Source organism: Suncus etruscus, chromosome 12 (assembly GCF_024139225.1).
Source record: "Suncus etruscus isolate mSunEtr1 chromosome 12, mSunEtr1.pri.cur, whole genome shotgun sequence".
NCBI classification, from domain to species: Eukaryota; Metazoa; Chordata; class Mammalia; order Eulipotyphla; family Soricidae; genus Suncus; species Suncus etruscus.
The window spans coordinates 200,144-220,934 of record NC_064859.1 but is presented as its reverse complement, the minus strand read 5'-3'; the positions used below and the strand labels follow the sequence as shown (position 1 = coordinate 220,934).

At 39.0% G+C, this 20,791-nt stretch overlaps 1 protein-coding gene across 1 annotated transcript in view; it reads left to right on the top strand.

Annotated features, from left to right (window-relative positions):
• BMPER (BMP binding endothelial regulator) overlaps window positions 1-20,791 on the top strand; it is a 375,585-nt gene that overhangs the window by 315,843 nt on the left and 38,951 nt on the right. The gene's annotated exons all lie outside the window — the stretch shown is intronic.

Here is a 20,791-nt window from a genome sequence, read left to right as displayed (position 1 = left end):
TATTGTTGTGTATCTGGATTGAAATCCAACTACAAATATGTTTGTAATCATGATGCTTAAATAAATATTTTAAATGTAAAAATTAAAAGAATATTCATCATAAAAATAAAAATATATTAAATTGGATAAAATATATAAAAAAGGTTAGCTCCACAAAACCCAAAAAACATCAAAAATGGGGAGAAGAAATGAACAGACACTAAAAAAAGATAAATTTCAATCTGAATATTATGAATTATAATTTATTATAAATATGCATTTATAAATAATAAGTAATTATTATATAAATATTTATAGATTATAATTTTATAAAAATATAACTAAGAAAATTATACTTTGTATTTTAACTATGGTTCAAATTCTATTACCTATGATATGTACTACACTTGCTTTATTATATACAGTGGGTATGTGTCTCCCACATCAATAGCTAGTGTTTGAATAGTTGTAAACACTTAAATTGGTTTATCACTGGTTTATAAAACTTTGTAAGCTTCAGTAGTATAGCTTTAGTGTCAGTATTATAGATATAGCAGTTACTTCTATATCTAGTATGTATGTACCATTACACCATTCCTAAGGTGTTTGTATCCTTCACCTCTACCAAACTGACACTTCTACCTCTTTATTCCACTCCTATTTCTCCAAGATCCTGCTAAACTAGTCTGAATTTCACCAGACCGGGGCTAAGGTTGAGGTTCTGCATTTTCAACAACGTAGAAATTAAGTGCCAAGTGAGGACAAGATTTCTGATTTGAGAATGCCACTGTTGCTCCAGGCTGAAGTGATGCTTCAAAAATCTCCAAATGCATGCAACAGGCCTGGGTTCAGTTCCCAGCTCCTCAGTGTCCTCTGTGGACTGCTGGGAGTGATCCCTGAGCACAGAGTGGGGGCAGACCCACACCACACCAGCCAGGTGTGAACACACCCACATCATCAATAAAAGAAGCAGCATGTGCCAGTAGAGTTCAGCTGGATATTTGACATCTCAGGGAATTGTGAGCACTAGGGTATCTATTGCTAGCATACAGTGTTAAGCCAGGAGGACGAGAGGTTGAGACAGTCTTGTTAACCAGACACCTTTTGCTACTATGCGTTTTATTTCTCTTTACCTTCTGTTCATTTCTCAAGAATTTTCATTTTGCAATGTCGTTTAGCCAAAGAACATTTCTGTGGAACTTTGAGACAGATGATGACAGCTCTTTTTGAGGACTGGTCTCCATAATGATGAAGATTGTTCATTTTCCTCAAGCTTATGATTATGTACACAGGGATAATTTTCATCACTAGCCTGAATAATATTGCCTTAGCATTTACCTGTCTCTCCTATAAAGGTTAATGAGAAAAGATAATGTTCTTCATAGAGTTTGTAGACATTCCCCAATCCATTTCTATATAATGTTATAAAATGCCATATATTCTTTCTTTAGGGAACATTGCATAGAAGAATGGAGCTATAAAGTGCTATAAAATGACAACTAGTATTTGTAAATTTAAGAAACTGTGGTACACAATGGAATATTATGCAGCTGTCAGGAGAGATGAAGTCATGAAATTTTTCTATACATCGATATACATGGAATCTATTATGCTGAGTGAAATAAGTCAGAGAGAGAAAAACGCAGAATGGTCTCACTCATCTATGGGTTTTAAGAAAAATGAAAGACAATCTTGCAATAATAATTTTCAGACACAAAAGAAAAAAGAGCTGGAAGTTCCAGCTCACCTCATGAAGCTCACCACAAAGAGTGATGAATTTAGTTAGAGAAATAACTACATTCTGAACTGTCCTAATAATGAGAATGCATGAGGGAAATGGAAAGCCTCTCTAGAGTACAGGTGGGGGTTGGGTAGGGAGGAGGGAGATTTGGGACATTGATGATGGGAATGTTGCACTGGTGATGGGGGGGTGTTCTTTACATGACTGAAACCCAAACACAATCATGTATGTAATCAAGGTGTTTAAATAAAATATATTAAAAAAAGAAATGTGATTTGAATGCTATTTGAGGGAGAAGGCATATATATATATATATTATATATATCAACCTATACAACATAGGTGGAAGAACATCATACTATAAAAATGCTTCTGCCCTTTCAAGGTTAGGAAAAGCTGATTCATTGATAAAATATTAAAAATTCTGTGTTAGTTTTCTGACTCTAAAAATGAGAATATTTGGGGCCAGACTGGCTATTTCTGTGAAAAGTAAGCATCTAATGCCCTCTGTCAACACAAAGATTAAGACTTTCTTGTCTTGTGTTTGCTCAGTGTTAATAATGAACCCAGATCTGTTAGAGAGGCCCTAATCCCAGGTGCCAGGCATCAAGCCTAGCACACCTGGAAGTGTCTCATATGTTGGTCACACTCAGACCAATGAGGTCCTGCAAACCACACACTCCATGGTACAACCAGGACTGAGAATAAGTGATTTCAAGGAAAGGTGTTGATTTTCTTTCTTTTTTTTTTTTTTTTTTTGGTTTTTGGGCCACACCCGTTTGACGCTCAGGGGTTACTCCTGGCTATGTGCTCAGAAATCGCCCCTGGCTTGGGGGGACCATATGGGACGCCGGGGGATCGAACCGCGGTCCGTTCCTTGGTAGCGCTTACAAGGCAGACACCTTATCTCTAGCGCCACCTTCCCGGCCCTATAAATCTTTTTTTTTTTTTTTTTTTTTTGGTTTTTGGGCCACACCCGTTTGATGCTCAGAGATTACTCCTGGCTATGCGCTCAGAAATCGCCCCTGGCTTGGGGGGACCATATGGGACACCGGGGGATCGAACCGCGTTCCGTCCTAGGCTAGCGCTTGCAAGGCAGATACCTTACCTTTAGCGCCACCTTCCCGGCCCCTGATTTTCTTTCACTTAAAATTTTCATCTATGATTTTCTTGATTATGTCTGGCCTCTCTGCATTAGTCCAGTCCTAGCTAAATTCCTAAGTCAGTTTTCCAACCATCTTTTCTGTGGTTCTATGTTATTCATTAGTTAAAGACTTATTTTCCCTCTGACTTTAATTTGAAAGCATGATTTCTTTCTGATTTGTAGCCAACAAAATCATATGCAATTTTTTGTACCTAAGAAATGCATGTAGGTTTCTTGTAAGTTTAAACTCTCTCTTTGAATCCATTCTCTTCTCTTCAATTATCTGTGGGTTCTAGGGCCAATCAGGTGTCTTATTCACAGAAAGTGTTTGCAAACAGTTTTTGGAGGCAGACATTGTTTTTTCCCTTTTATTTAGTGTTCATGCTCAAAATTTTCATCATATTTACCTATATCATACGGATGTAAACTCAACAATTATTACTACACTATATGCCCCTGGTTACCTTAGCAACTGTCATGGCCTTAATGTGGGCAACCACTATCCTGTGTTTCAATATCTACTTCTCCAGGGACCTCATTCATGGTAAAAACACTTAGCACTACACTATAGTTCCCACTGATTGCCCAAAGAATATTTTAAATTATGTTAGTTAAAATTTATTATTTTGGTTCTCATCACAATATGAAATGTAATACAGATTTTTAAAAATAAAGATATAATATAATATATTATTCCTGGAAATTTCTTCCTGCTTACACAGTATATTTTATTTACTTTTTGTAATTGATGGCTTTTAGTAAGAATTATTTTATAACTTATATATTATTTTTCTTTTTTTATTTTTAAGCAACTTTTATTCATTAGTGTAAAAGAGACAAGATTTGTTTATTTAAAAATGGGAAATGGGCCCAGAGAGATAGCACAGAAGTGTTTTCCCTGCAAGCAGCCGATCCAGGACCAAAGGTGGTTGGTTCGAATTCCGGTGTCCCATATGGTCCCCCATGCCTGCCAGGAGCTATTTCTGAGCAGACAGCCAGGAGTAACCCCTGAGCAACGCCGGGTGTGGCCCAAAAAACCAAAAAAAAAAAAAAAAAGGGGGGGGGGGAATATATTTTTTCACCTAAAAGTGGACAGATAGGATGTCAATAGGATGAAACAAAAATGAGAATGATTCTGATATCAGTTTCTGGTTGTAGTCACTTCAATTCAACTAGTTGGTGACAGTTTAAGTTTTGAGTAAAATAGATCATTGGACTAGGGCTCTGGAGCTTGAGAGTCTTAGGCTGTATCTTTATTTTTCTGTTGTTATATACCTTTATTTGTAAGCAGTGGAGCAGGTAAAACATAGCTGGATTACACTTGACCCTGAGATAGAATCCTCTCTTTGTGATAAGCAACTTTTCTAGTGTAGGTGGATGATCCAGCTATACCACTCCTAGGAATATACCCTAGGAACACAAAAATACAATACAAAAAAAAAAACCCTTCCTTACACTTATATTCATTGCAGCACTATTTACCATAGCAAGACTCTGGAAACAACCAAGATACCCTTCAACAGATGAATGGCTAAAGAAACTGTGGTACATATACACAATGGAATATTATTCACCTGTCAGGAGAGTTGAAGTCATGAAATTTTCCTATACATGAATGTACATGGAATCTATTATGCTGAGTGAAATAAGTCAGAGAGAGAGAGAAAAACGCAGAATGGTCTTACTCATCTATGGGTTCTAAGAAAAATGAAAGACAATCTTGCAATAATAATTTTCAGACACAAAAGAGAGAAGGGCTGGAAGTTCCAGCTCACCTCATGAAGCTCACCACAAAGAGTGATGAGTTTAGTTAGAGAAATAACTACATTCTGAACTATCCTAATAATGAGAATGTTTGAAGGAAATAGAAAGCCTGTCTAGAGTACAGGCGGAGGTTGGGTGAAGAGGAGGGAGATTTGGGACATTGGTGATGTTTTTGGGCAGACATTTGATTACCGTTTTAATTTCATCAATAGTGATGGGGTGTTTAGATATGCTACATCCTCTTCATTCAACCGTGGAAGACTATAAGAATCCAAGAATTTATCCATTCCTTCCAGTTACTCATTTTTAGTGTGATAGCATTTCTCAAAGTAGTTTCTGATTACCCTTTGAATCTCTGCCATATCAGTAGTGATCTCTCCTTTTTCATTCCTAATATGAGTTATCAAGTTTCTCTCTCTCTTTCCTTGTTAGTTTTACCAGTGGTCTATCAACGTTGTTTATTTTTTCAAGGAACCAACTTCTGCTTTCGTTGATCTTTCGGATTGTTTTTTGGGTTTCCACTTCATTTATTTCTGCTCTCAGCTTTGTTATTTCCTTCTGTCTCCCTATTTTTGGTTCCTTTTGTTGCGCACTTTCTAATTCTATGAGCTGCATCATTAAGCTATTCAGGTAGGCCCCTTCTTCCTTCCTGATGTGTGCTTGCAAAGCTATAAATTTTCCTCTCAGTACTGCTTTTGCTGTGTCCCATAAGTTCTGATAGTTTGTGTCTTTATTATCATTTGTTTCCAGAAAAGTTTTGATTTTCTCTTTGATTTCATCTCGGACCACTGGTTATTCAGTATGAGGCTGTTTATCTTCCAGGTGTTAAAGTTTTTCTTCAGTGTCCCTTTGGAATTCACATATAATTTCAGAGCCTTGTGGTCAGCGAAGGTAGCCTGCAAAATTTCTATCTTCTTTATATTATTGAGGTATTTTTATGTGCCAGCATGTAGAATGGAGAATGTCCCATGTACATTGAAGAAAAATGTGTATCCAACTTTCTGGGGATGGAGTGTCCTATATATATCTACTAGGCCTCTTTCTTTCATTTCTTTTCTCAGGTTTAGTATATTCTTATTGGGTTTCAGTCTGGTTGACCTATCCAGTGCTGACAAAGCCATGTTGAGGTCCCCCACAATTATTGTGTTATTATTGATATTTTTTTCAGATTTGTCAACAATTGTATTAAATATTTTGTGGCCCCTCATTCAGTGCATATATGTTTAGGAGAGTGATTACTTCCTGCTGTACATATCCCTTGATTAATACAAAATGTCCACCTTTGTTCCTTACTGCTCCGGACGACCTGCATCGCTAGCAAGACCTTAGTGGGGTTCGTAAATTTTCACTGGGAATAAGCAGGAACACGAAGTGGACAAATATGAAATATGAAATAATGATACCACACACAGTATGTGTAGGGTCAACACATCTCTGGCAGGAGTGTGACAAATTTAATCTTCAGTCAAGGGAGTATATAATGGGAAAAAAGAGGCAGTCATAACATGAAAAGCATATGCAATGTACATTGTTTGATTTTAGAACAAATACACATAGTTTTAGGTGGTTTGTAACCTTAGAATAGAATAGGTTTCAGTTAGAAGTTGGAAGATAAAAGGAAGGCTAAATTCTTACATATCAAAGAAATTCCTTGCCCTAGGTGTCATTTAGTTGTAAATTAAGGGATAGCAGGAATCCTGATTTACTCCTGATAACACATATTCTTAGCCTGAGGGAAATAGTATACTAGCTAGTATTGTGTATGTAAACATTTTATGGGATTATTATATTACTGACCCTACCCTGATCCTGTGATTGTGCCCTACCCTAGGGTGTGACCTGGCATTCTGCCCCCACCCTAGGGTGGTACCTGATTCTACTTCCACCATTGGGTGGTATCTGATCCCACCATTGGGTGGTACCTGATTCTGGGGGATAAAAACAAGGGTCTGTGAAAAGAGAGGGGCTTTTTGGTTGGAAATGAGGCTGAGACTTTGGACTTCAGTCTTGTCCACCGAATAAAGCTAGTATTTCCACAAGCCTGACTGTCTGCGAGCTGTTTACCTGCCATTTCACCTCAGAACGGTTGGCTGAACAGTGTGGCAGATGTGTGCTTCGAGCTGGAGGGGAAAGACCTCATCCTCCATCTCTCCATCAGTCAACCTTTTCAGGGGCTGACTTGAAACAGATAGGGGCTAAGACCCACTTCCTATGATCTGGTAACAGAAAGAGAATAATACTAAAGAAAGGGGTACAATAATTATACCTAGTAAAATAGCCTAATTCTATACTGACCAAACCTGTTTTTAAGCAGGTACTCAAAGTGAAGGGAGAGTCCCCAAGGCAGAAAGAAAGTTGCAAATATAGTAAGCCAGCAGGGAACTTCTAGCAGCTTGCTTTTGGTACTGAGATTTCTTGTGAGTGTAGAAAAGCTAAAGCCGAATTTCTGTAGTAGAAAAGGAGTTAAAAATCAAATAAATAAAAGTAAAGAGATATATAATGTCACATCCATGTCAGAAATACAGCCAGTAATCCAGGCAAGGGTCAATGACTTCTCCGACCCACGCAAGGGTCAATGACTTCTCTAATGGGCCTTCTAGCAGATATCTCTTGGAAGGAAAATTAGGCACTGCACCAGGAAAGCCAAAGGCCACGTCTGGTGCGTGCTTCCATTTGCAGGTAGTGACACCTTACAACTTTTCTGAGTATAAAGTTTGCATCATCTGATATTAATGTGGCCACTCCAGCTTTTTTATGGGTGTTGTTTGCTTCAATAATTTACCTCCAGCCTTTTATTTTGAGTCTATGTTTGTTCTGACTATTCAGGTGCATTTCTTGTAGGCAGCAGAAGGTTGGATTGAGTTTTTTGATCCATTTAGCCACTCTGTGTCTCTTAACTGGTGCATTTAGTCCATTGACATTGAGAGAAAGAATTATCCTGGGATTTAATGCCATCTTTATATTGAAATTTGGTGTGTCTTTTGGTCAGTCTTGTCTTAAATTAGATCTTTCAGTTTTTCTCTTAAGACTGGCTTTGTCTGTAAAGTTGCTTCTCCCTGATGATTAGTGATTTGGAGCAAATTTTTATGTGCCTTTTGGCCACTGATATTTTTTCTTTGAGAAAATATCCATTCCTCTTTTCTTCCCATTTTTAATGTGATTCGATTATTTTCCCTTGTTAAGCTTTTATGTATCTTAAATATTAACCCCTTATCAAATAGGCATTAAGTGAATAATTTCCCACACTCCATGGGTGGTTTTGTTTTTGTTCATCATTTTCTTTGTGGTGCAAAAACTTCATAATTTTATGTAGACCCAGTTGTTATATTTTGCTTCCACTTGCTTGGTCAATGATGTTTTATCCTTGAAGATACTTTTATTTAGCTTCAATGCCATGGAGAGTTATTCCTAACGTTTTCCTTTATGTTTCCTTATGGTTTTAGGCATGATATCAAAAACTTTAATCCATTTTGATTTGACCTTTATCCATAGTGTTAGAAAGATGTCTGAGTTTTTTTTTCCTTGCATGTACCTTACCAGGTTTCCCAGCATCACTTGTTGAAGAAGGTTTCCTTGCTCCACTTCATATCTTTTGCTGATTCATCATATTTTTTTTTTCCTTTTTATTCTTTTGTTCGAAGAAACCTGGGTCTATGCTCAGGGTTTACTTTTGGTGACGCTCAGGAACTATATGAGGTGTTGGGACTCAAATTTAGAACTAAGAATACAAATACACTACTTATTGTAGTATTTCTAGAAGCCCTTACCTTTGTTTTTAAAATGACTAACACACTTATCATATTTCATTATTAAGTATAATTCTGGCTTTTTAAATTGAGATAGACACAATCTACTGTACTAAGAAAGCATTATTTTATTTTTATTACAATATTAATAGAAATCTGAATTTTATAAATTAGCATGTAAAATTATTTCATGATTGTTTATACTATTTATGCTATTATTATATTTATAAATCACACAAATAATAATTTATAAATTATGAAAACTAATATATATAAACTATAAAATAGTTTTTACTAATAATATTGATATAAAACAACCATGTCTAATAGAAATGCTCCTTTATTTGTTTTTTAATTATTTTATTTTATTAAACACAATGATTTATAAAGTTACTCATAATATAGCTGCTCTGGCATTCCATATTACAACATGATTTCCACCCCCAGCATAACCGTTCATACATGATTGTCCCTGGTTTCCTATCCATTCCTTGGCAACCACAAAATAACTCAGTTTACTTTGTTTGTTATATCCAAAATGGTAATAGAATTATCAAAGAAATTTATTTTAAAATGTTATGTAAATTGTTAAATCTCACAATAGAGTCATTAAATCATTGTCTGAAGCTTGATAAGCATTTTGTTGTTAAACAGTCAGTGTAAATGTTCTGTTTGTTGACTTTGGTTGGTTTTATGCTACTTTGACATCTAATTTTATGCATTTTTATTGTGGTATCAGTATTGAAAATTGGATCCATCTCTCCATTTCAGGACCTGTGAATCTGGGTTAATAAGCTGACATGGCAGGGGCTGTGAATTCTGGGCCTTCTGAAAGTTTGGAGGGTTGTAGGAAAGCTGTCCATCCTTGCTCTGAGAAGACCCAGAGATCTCAGCCTTCAAACTGGCATACTTGGAGTTTTTGTTGGCTAAATGGTTCTGCAGAGATCAGTGGGAAAGTGGTGAGTGATATTGGGCCATTGACATAGTGTCAAAACAGCAGCTTGGAGCAATGCCCCTCGTCCCCCAAACTCTCCAACCAAAAGTGTACCAAAGTTTTCAATTGTGAGATTTGTATACATATGACTTTTTGTGGTTTGGCATGCATTTCTTTTGAATAAAATGAATCAATGAAACTGGCAGATTAACTGGCAAGACAATGGCTATGAAAAGTGGTATGTTTCTTTTATTTACTCTTGGGTTCTGTCTAGTTATGTTTTGTATTGCATATTTGATATTCATATAATTTTACTCTTATATTTTAAGTAAGAAGTCTGTAATTCTCCTAATAATCTCTATTTTCTTTTGCTAAGATTAAAATCCTTTTCTCTATTTATCCACTCATGACATACGAAGTTAACTTTAATTCCATAATTTCCTAGTCTGATTGTCAGGCCCATTGATTCTCTGCACCATATTTCCTTTGCTTGTTCTGTTCAGACTCATTCAGTATTGAGATCCTTGGAAGTCCTTGGTTCCTCTACTTCAATTCAAATAAGTATCTTTTCAGATACAATGGCCAAACCATCAACTTAGTTGAATATTTCCTTTCTGTAGTCTCCTTTCCCTTTTCATGCATCTATTTTTATATATCTTAACTATCTTTTATACTTCTATTTCATATATTTTATAACATCTGGTAGTGTTTACAATATGGGTTGGATCTGAGAGGATAGGGATTGAACCCAGAGCCTCATGCATGCCTCTGTGGGCTCAATCATTTAGAACCATTTTCCAAATTCATCACATTAAGAAAAAATCCCTATTTCATGTCTTTGAAGGTATAGAGTTTGACTCCAGGTAGTAGGTGTTTAGTAGATGTTCAGTGAATATTTAAGTAACTGAAAGAACCTTGTATCAATCTCTTCCTTTTCTTACTCTCTGGTAAATTCTGTGTACCCTCAGTATGCTAGAAATAACCAGCACATACATTCTTAGTGGTATTTTTTATAAGTAGCCTGTCTGTCATCTCATGCAGAGTGTCTCTATCATGTATTTTTATGTATTTAAATATTTCAGTCTGTTGTTTTTAATATGATGCTCATTGTGGCAAGAAATTATATTTAGACAAAATAGAGATCAGTCCAGTGGAGACAAGACTAGTCATTCTTTCATTTTTCTTTAATAAAAACTGCATTCGGTTCATGAAGTAGGAACATTTTTCATGCCACAAATATTTATTGGGCTCCTCTGTCAGCTAGTATGGTACTAAGTACTGGGATTCAGCAAAAAATTAGATAGACATGGTCCTTCTTGGAGTTTACATTCTAGTTAGAGATTATAACAAAATATTAACTAGTGTAAGTAGTAACTGGAGTAACATTTGATTTCAGAGAGGGTGGTGGAGTGGGGTTGGAATTATTTTAATATTGGTGGTCAGAGAATTAAGAAGAGGTAACTTGGCTTGGAAGTTGAGATGTTTTGAGCCATTTCTCCACCAAGACTGGCAGAGGCTTCTTGCTTGAGTCAGCTAAGGAAGATATTATTAGGGAAAGCAAGAAGGTCAGCCTAGCAGAAAGACTGTGAGCTAAGGCTGATGAACAGACTGGAAAATACAAGGTGTGTAGCCTGCCAGCAATATATGAAGTGTGATTAAAGCTTATGCAATTAATGAGCCAGCTTAAGAAACTTTTGATCAGACAAGTGGTATGATGTGATTTATAGGTTAAAAATACATTTTTGGGGTCAGACTGATAGCACTATAAGTAGGGTGTTTGTCTTGCATGTGGTCAACCTGGGTTCAACCCCCAGTATCCCATATGGTTCCTGAGCCTGACAGGGGGAGCCAGGAGTAACCCTTGAGTGCTGCCAGGTATGACCCAAAGCCAAAAACAAAACAAAACAATAAAACACATTTGCCAGTTTAGATAGATAGTACAAGGGCTAAAAGCACATGTCTTGTATGTTACTAAACAATTATTTTTTTTAATGTTTGTTTGTTTTTTGTTTTTGGACCACACCTGGTGATGCTCAGGAGTTACTACTGGCTATGCGCTCAGAAATCGCTCCTGGCTTGGGACTAGGGGGGATAAAACACAGGTCCATCTTAGGTCAGCGTGAGCAAGACAAATGCCGTACCTCTTGTGCCACCACTCTGGCCCCGCTACTAAACAATTCTGAGTATCACATGATGTCCAGAGCAGAGCCATTTGTGACCCGTGAAGCCACCCAAACATTCAGGTTGTCTCAGATAACTGTAGGACTGCAGAGCCAAAGTAACAACATATCCTTGAGCCTTTCCATTAAACCAAGGATAGCCTGTTTGAGAATTACTGAAAACAGCCCCCACTCCTAAGCATCCCAGCCTCCAAAAAGTAACATTTAGGTGCTGTGGACAGAATAAAGACTATGATCTCCTTAGTGTAATTGTAAAGTGGCTGTAAAAAATTACAAAATTGGGCTCGGAGAGATAGCACAGCAGCGTTTGCCTTGCAAGCAGCCGATCCAGGACCAAAGGTGATTGGTTTAAATCCCGGTGTCCCATATGGCCCCCCATGCCTGCCAGGAACTATTTCTGAGCAGACAGCCAGGAGTAACTCCTGAGCACCCCCGGGTGTGGCCCAAAAACAAAAAAAAATAAAATAAAATTACAAAATTGACTACTCTATAGGTAAGACTATGGCTACCTCAGTCTTATTATGGGAAGAATCAATCAGCTTGTACTCTTGAGTCCACGTAAAAGCTTTCCTGTCCTTTCCTTTTTCATAACCTCCCTCTCCCCAATCCACCTTCTTTTCAGTGCTTGGCTTTTAATAATAATCTCTGTAAGGTCTGTTCACTTTTATCACTTTCTAAATTCCTTCTTCTATGCAATACATAGCACCATTGCTCCAATATTAATCCATAATACTTTAGCTTTTTATACACTTGAAATGAGATAGAGTAAGATTATTGTTTCTTTTTCAGCCAAGTTACATCATCTGGTTGACTGACTAGCATTATTATGAGATATTATAAAACAGTAGACTGCCCAGAGATACATGCAGAGGTGACTATGCAATGAAGTCTTTAAATTGATTTAACAGCACACTTAGTTACTATTTTATGCTGGGCAAAACAATAATAAATCTTAAGAGAAGAATCTAAAATATGATGAAAACTAAAGCTAGCAAAAACTTTCTATTTGCTGTTAGCATTAAGTTTTTATAAGGTTTATGTCAAAATTAGAGAATAAGATAATTATTTGTGACTGAAGTTGAAAGTACATCTGTCAGGATGCTCAAAATGGTCTATAGTTAATTTGTCTCACATTGCGAGTATCACAAAATTATTACCTTTGACTTATTGGAGGTTTATTGGACAATACGGGGGAAATCATTACTTAACGCCTGTGTTCACTTCCAACCTCTGTCAAGCATTTTTAGCTGGTTGCAGTGGTGTACTGGATATTATGTGCACTGACTCTACAACCAATGTTACAATCACCCCACAACTCCATGTTCAGTGATCAGCATGTCAGTTGATAGCTTGAAAACAGTCATAGGGGTAATATCTGTGGTGTAAATATTACCCCTGTGACTGCTTCTTACCTTCTTCTCTTCCTCTTATCGCCTTCTCTTGTATTCCTCCTACTTATTAATAGATTTTATACCCAGAGTCAAATCTCAGGGGACTTTTGCCCCAATATGAAATTTTTTTTCTGAGTTTATACTGCTCCTACCTCATTTACCTCTCCTTTCAGTTTCCTTTGTTGTTGTTGTTTTGTTTTTTTGGGGGGCCACACCCAGTGATCCTCAGTAGTTACTCCTGGCTATACACTCAGAAATTGCTCCTGGCTTGGGGGTCCATATGGGATGTCGGGGGATCGAACCACGGAGCGTCCTGGGTCAGCCTCATGCAAGGCAAACACCCTACTGCTTGCACCACTGCTCCTGCCCCTCTTCTTTCAGTTTCTACTGGCCTCTAACAGAAAAGTGTCTTGTATATCTACATTTTCTCTCATATTCCTCAGCTGAGTCATCTAGAGCATCTTCTTTTCGCTCCACTCAATATCATCTTATTTCCCTCACTTGATACAACTTTGTCAGCTTTTTTACTGGAGAGCTTTGTGGCCAACTTCATATCTCCTCAGATGTCATTGAGACTCTTACAGTCAAATATTGTATGTGTCCCATAGCTTGACACAGAGGGCACTCCATTACTGAGGCACAGCCCACCTTGCCATATTTTTAGGACATTTGTTCCCATTCTTGATTTTTATGATTCTCCAAATAGCACACCTGGCAATTTAAATAAATGCAATTTAAAATATGAGTTTTTCAAAATGGCCTTCCTTCTTTGCTCAGAGAAATGTATTCTCTTTCAAGATGTACTCCTTAAAGGCCAGTCAAGCTTCTGCTCCTTCCCTACTCTCAATGCCAATGTAAGCTCTCTCCCCTTTACTCTTGAATTGACTTGATGACACTGCATTGTCTTTTTTAGAATTTGTTTTTCCCTTTTAATTGCAATTTATTTTAGTACATTGTAGAGGTTGGAATAGGAATTTCATCTTTTTCATATTTGTCCCTAGCTTGGAGGTTAAAAATAATGACTTGTACAGAAGTTACTTGTTTAAAGAATAAATCTAAGGGATGAAATTTTTGTACTTAGGTTTCATATCTCTTAGCTGCCAGGAATAAAGAAATTAAATGCACAAAAAGTAAAATATAATCTGATAGTACTATTTATAGAAGTCCCCCAACATTCCATTTTAAATGGAATATTCATTTTTTGATTTCTGTAATAGATTTGAAGAGGGTATCATAAGGAAAATGGAAAAAATAGAATTCTACAGTATAACAGAAGGTAGAATTCAAAGAAATGTGTAGGGGGTCACAGAATCCATTCTCATTTAATATGTAAGTAAATTTCATGACTGATAGAGTCCTTCATTGTATATCACAGGAATGAGATCCCTAAAACACCCCAGATTCCTTCTTCAGACCTGGTTCAGATATGAGCTTGTGTTGGAAGGAAGTGTGAAAGGAAGTCCTACAGAGAGCAACTGTAAGGGAAGTTCTTCTGAGCCTCTCAAGTCTAAGATTCTATGTCTGCCCTTGGCAGAGCTTTTGAGCTGTCTTTGTCCTAAACCTAGAAGGTTACCACCATTGCCCTCAAGACTTGTACTGCATAGCTAGGACATTAAACTACTTGGAAAGAATCTGGAAAAGCATCGCCATGCTCTGATTCCAGGAACAAGAAGCAATACCTAAATTGAAGGTTCTTTCTAGAGAAAACAATATTAGGTTCCTAATGTTTTCTAATGTTAGGTCATAAAACTAAGGTTTGCAAAATCTGCTATATTATCTTTGTGACTTACTAGGCACTGGAGATAATTTCCTCCTGGGATTAATCACTGTTGGATTAAAACTCTGGTTTAGTTTTTATTTCACTCATTTACCTTTGGCTCCTAATGCATGGACCAAGATAGAACTGAATTTAGTCTTTGCCTGTGATCTAGCAACTTGGCCGAAGTCCTTCCTCACCTGCAAGAGCTTGTTTCAAATGTCCTTCTCTTGCAACTTTCTTCTGTCCTTCCCTCTTTTCCACAGATTTTGCTACATTGAAATATTGGTCTTTTCCAAGTGTGGAAACTGAATCTAACCTATTTTGCTTTTTTCTTATCTAGTCCTTAACCATGTCTCTTAGTATAAGATCTTTTATGTATTCTCCCCTTTTCCAGAATTTTACTACTAATTATTGGAAAATAAAGAACACTGGAAATTTCTCCTGCATTATTTACTCCATTCTTTTTTTTTCTTCCTGACATTATTATCTAATCTTTCCATCTCTTTTAGGTCATCATTTTCTATTGGGCTTCTTTTTCCTGCGGTGTGAGTCATGTTCAGGTTCCTTGCTATACAAGCATACACACACACACACACACACACACACACACACACACACACACACACACACACACACACACACCTGACTTCTTTTTAAACTAAAAATCCCTTTTCTGTCCTTTTAACTTCCAGTGCTCTGAAAGAGTGGTCCTCATTTAATGCTAACCTTATTTTCCACTTCAAGTATATGTTGGGGTGACTTCTCTCCTCACAATTCCTGTGGACTTTTTCTGCAAAGGCCACCACAAGCCTCCAAGTTGCCTGATATAGTTTCCAGATTGCACTCTTCATGGCCTTCTTGAGGAGTGGACTGCTCACACCTCTTTGAAGCTATCTCAGACTTAAACATCTGATTTCTATTGTCTTGGCAATCACTTTACCTGAACTCGATCATATAAACATCTTTAAATGATTCATCTAGAAACCACACTTGGAGCCTCTCTTCTCAATCCTACCATGTGCCAGGAAGAATAAATTGAGGGAAATTGCTTATCTGGGGGTTGGGGGACCCAGAACACAGTTCAAGGGCTACACATAAATGCTGTATGCGGCTAGGGATATGGTTCAAAGGGCTGCAACACACTTTACATGGAGGAACCCGGGGCTTAATCTTCAGTAGCATATGGTCCCCAGATAGCTGCCAGGCGATATGGCTAAAAAAAAAAAAAAAAAAAAAAAAGGATACTGTGCTATGTGGGTGCTTACTAAGACCATCTAGTTTGGGAATCTCAGAAGCATGTCCTGAGAAATATGCTGGGCTGCACATTTGGGACGAGGAGCAAGTATGAGTAGGAAAAGGAGTGGAAGGATGTTCACATGGAAAGAATGTACAGAAGGGGGACAAGCAGGCATCCACCTCTGCTCATACAATGTGGCAGCTACGAGAAAAGTCCTGCCTCTTTGAGTCGAGTTCTTCATTCTCTTAGGCATATTGTAATGGAGATTTTTGTGTCATGTGTGCGGTGCACCTAACACATAGTAGGCATTTAGGAAATGTTGTCCACTCTCCTGATTTGAGGGGAGGCTCTGAAGGTGAGGAGTATGGCTAAAAACAAAACAAAACAAAACAAAAAAAACCTAAAAGGATACTGTGCTATGTGGGTGCTTACTAAGACTATCTAGTTTGGGGATTTTAGAAGAATTTCCTGAGAAATAGGCTGCATTTCTCAATTAGGAATTATATAGTCCACAGGGAGAAATCCTGTGCAGGGGGACTCATGTCATTAGCCAGTCAATAGGTTGAAGGATGAAGTTTGAAAGATGAGGCCGATGAAGACTGTGGCTTTAAGGAAATGGATCCTTGGTTGCTGCTCAGAAACAGGATTCATTTAAGATGGGTCAATCAGTGGCAGGCAAGAACTGACAAGACTGCAGGTGGTCCATTGTTTTGTGATTGAATTTGAAGACTATCCAATCCTTGAACCCTGGCCTGGAGATTCTACAGTTGCCTGTACCAATCTCCAGAAATAGGAATCAATGAGCCTCTCAGATGAAGATTTTCCCTTTACTTCAAGGGAACCAATTTAACCCTGGATGTCCGTTGTGCTGGAGCAAGTCCCCAGAGAGACTGAATACAATGCTGGTGCCTGGCAGAGCCCAGGGATGTGGCAGATATTCCCTGGAAGGCACTGGCATCTGCTAAAGCTCAACACTGCAGTCTCCAGGCCATCACACTGCCACCCTTTTCTGAAGCACGGAGCAGAGGCTCTGTGGGATCTGGCTGCAAGCCACCACCTAATGTGAAAAAGGCCCAGGGCAGGCGAGGCCTCTTTGAAGCAGCCGGGCTGCTGGTGGCTGCTGAGTGTGGCTGGGGTGTGGTCTCCAGATACTGGATTGCCTTCACTTTCCTGGATTTCTCTTGCATCCACTCATGAGGATGGCCTCTACTCATCGTGCCCAGGGCAGGCAGATGCTATCCGCATAGGCTGCCCAGTACTGATCCTACTGTGCTGTGTGTGGCCAGATTTTTCTCAAAGCCCTGGTGGAGGCTGAATGTCCCTGAGAATGTGTCCCAGAGGTGTCATTCTCCAAGAAATAATAAAGTCAAGCCCCACTCTTTGGTCTTAAAGTAGCTTCCACTCTTTACTGCATCTCCAGACACTGTTGAATCTCTTTTCTACTGGGAGCAGTGGCAAGGTGGGTGTGTCTGCTCTCTTGCTCTTTCTTGGATAATTCCTGTGAAAGCCATGAGTGGCTAGGCAAAGGACTTAATGACAGCTGGGGTTTGCTCCTAAGTTTAATGATATCTCACCTAATGCACCTGCCATATGGGCTGTTCTGCAGGTTACCCAGATCTACCTGGTGTCCTAAGCTTGGCCCATAACTCCAGAACAGGATTTAAGGAACCTATGCCCTCCCTCTCAGAGTTTATCCAGGTTTGGCTCCCTAAACCATGCAGCTGGCTTAGCTCTGGAAGATCCATGTTCTAGGCACACGTGGTTTCTGTAGCTCCCATCTAGAGCCCAACCTGGCCTCTGTGCAGAGCAGATGTGCTAATTAGGATATGTTAAGTTCAGTGGCAAAGCTAGTCTGGGTCTGACTGTGTTGGAGGAAAGAGAAAAAGAAGGAAGATCTGCTTACCATGGAAGATTCTCTGAATACAGAACCCACTTCTGGTCATCCAGACTTGGCACTAAGGTCTATGCACAAGGCAGTTGTGGATTGGACACAGGCCCTGAGAAGCCACATCTTACATCTTAGAGAGACCTGCCCTGTGCTTGCCATTCTGTTGTCCACATGTCAGCACTATCTGCTCAATGCAGGCAGTGCTCCAGATAAGAGCATCTGCCTCTTGCCCGTGCTTTCATACTTGGGGTTCTTTACAAAAACAAAACAAGGAGATGTTTGATGCATGCATAGGGAAAGGATGAGTGTCTGCGATTGGGAGATGCCCCCATGGCTGTACACTGGGCTCCTTCTGTTCCTCTAGCATCCAATTACTCTGAAACTTGGTAAGCCAGAAAGATTTCACAGTGAGTATGGCAGTGACAGACTGAGCACACACTTCAACGGAGTGACCATTACAATGTGTAATGTGGCCATTACAAGACTTTTCATCAGTTCAGCTGCCCCCATAAAAGCAAGGATTCAGCTTCCTTGGCGCTCTGACTGAAGACCACTAGAGGGCGGTAGTAGCCAGGCTTTCTCTCCCACACATCCTGCGAGCCCACACTGCCAGCTTTCCCCCTTGTAGAGTGACAATGCAGCAAATGGATCTTAATCAGGGCCTTTTCCTTTCTTGGAGCTAGTGTTAATATGCAACAAATGCATTCCTTGTTTTGTTTTTGTGTTGGGGCCACATTAGGCAATACTCAGTGCTTTATCCAAGCTCTGTGCTCTGTGCTTTGTGCAAGCCAGCCAGGAATCTCTCTCTCTCTCTCTCTCTCTCTCTCTCTCTCTCTCTCTCTCTCTCTCTCTCTCTCTCTCTCTCTCTCTCTCTCTCTCTCTCTCTCTCTCTCTCTCTCTCTCTCTCTCTCTCTCTCTCTCTCTCTCTCTCTCTCTCTCTCTCTCTCTCTCTCTCTCTCTCTCTCTCTCTCTCTCTCTGATGGAATCTCTCCTGGTTGGCTTGGGGGACCATATGTAATTCGGGGAATGAAACTCAGGCCACATGTAGGACAAGTGTCTTATCTACTGTACTATCTCTCCAAGTCCCTGCAAATTAATTTATTTTTCCTAAGGTGAGCCTTTCTGATTGGGGGGGGGGGCACACCCGTTTGATGCTCAGGTTACTCCTGGCTATGTACTCAGAAATCACCCCTGGCTCGGGGGAACCATATGGGACGTCGGGGGGATAGAACTGAGGTTCGTCCTAGGCTAGCGCTTGCAAGATAGACACCTTACCTCTAGCACCACCTCTCCAGTTCCTCTTTCTGATTTTTTTAAAGTGATTATAGATTTTAATGCTTTGGCCATGTGAAAATTAACATTTAGGCTTGGGGCAAATAGAATGGTGCATTATTTTTTTCAGACACAAGACACAAGAAAACTTACTTGTGGGGCATGGAGACGTGTGTGCACAGATGGTCTAACATGTGACCTTCTAAAGGTCTGATTGTTTTAGACCCAGGCCAGGCACCAGTCAGGACAGTAGCTAAAGTAACTCTGTTTTTAAAGTCTTCATTTCTATATGTCTGAGAAAAAGCACAAGGAGTAAAACGCTTACCTTGCATGTGGCCCACCTTTGTTCGACCCCTGGCACCACATGGTCCCCTGAGTCCTTCAAGGAGCTATTACTAGCCAGAACCAAGAGTACAGCAGGGTGTGAACCCCAAACAAACAGAAATATTTTAAAATTTGCATCGATGAGAAAAGTGAAACATTGGATTCTTTGTGTGTTTTTTGGGGGGCCACACCCTGTGACGCTCGGGTTATTCCTAGCTATGCACTCAGAAATCGCTTCTGACTTGGGGAATCATAGAAGATGCCTGATCCATTCTGGGTCAACCACGTGCAAGGCAAACACCCTACCACTCTGCTACTGCTCCGGCCCCAACAGTGCTTCTTTTTAAAGGTCATCACTATTTCAAAATAGCTGTGATACTCCACAAAAAGAATTCTTAGGTTTAGAAAAGGTTTAGAGAGAGTCCAGAGTGAGTGTACAATTTCTGGAATTCCTAATCCAAACTATCTGAGAAAGTGCAGGCAACACCATTTATTATCTCTGGGTAGTGCAGTGAGAACTAAGATATCAATACTTTTCAGGATCTGGAGATTTGCTAACCTCTGAAATGAGGTTAGAAAAAATAGGTTCTAAATGAGAACTGTGTTCAAGTTGGCGTCGTGTGTACATGATTGTGGTGTGAAGGCTGTCAAGAAGGGAAGCATGTTTAATAATCATCAGACTGGTTCTATAGTCTTTCTCCTGTTTCAATGAAAATTTGTTTTTGTAAGGGTGGGAAGAAAGGGAAGGAGAGCTGTGGCTTCAGGAGTTACAGCAAAGGATTAAAATTTCCTGGACTCCATGGGAAATGCTCTGTGAGGGAGCAGGTCTTCTGGAAAGGACTAGGCCATTATCTGCCTGTCTTTTTCTATCTTATTTTAATAATGGATGTTGGATCACTTATGAGATCTTAAGATTTGGTGATGTTGCCTTCCTTCTGCTTTTCTCTTTGTTTGGAACTCTTGTTTCTCTTTGTTCTCTTTGGTTGTTTTGTTTCTTCTCTCTTTCTCTTTGTTTGGAATTGTTAAATGAACTAAAATCCCTAGATTATTTTTGGGAGGGGGGAGAGGAGAAGCGAGACATCCAACAATGCTCAGGTCGTACTACTGGCCCTTCACGCAAGAATCACTCTTTGTGGGTTTAGGGCAGTGCTTCTCGATTATTTTCTGTCATGCCCTCCTAGGAAGAAGAAAACATTTTTCCACGCCCCCTGCGCTACTGTAAATAGTATACTTAAAAATATTTTAACCTACAAAACAAAAATATATAAAATAATTTGAGCTGATTTTTTAATCAGAGATAATGTCTGGATGAATGGCTACAATGAGCACGTTTTGCAATGCATAGCTTTTCGAAGCGGGGTTTGAAGCAGGACATAGCAATTCTCAGCTCCAGAGACATACAGAGACATAAACACGGGGCTTACTTGTTGTG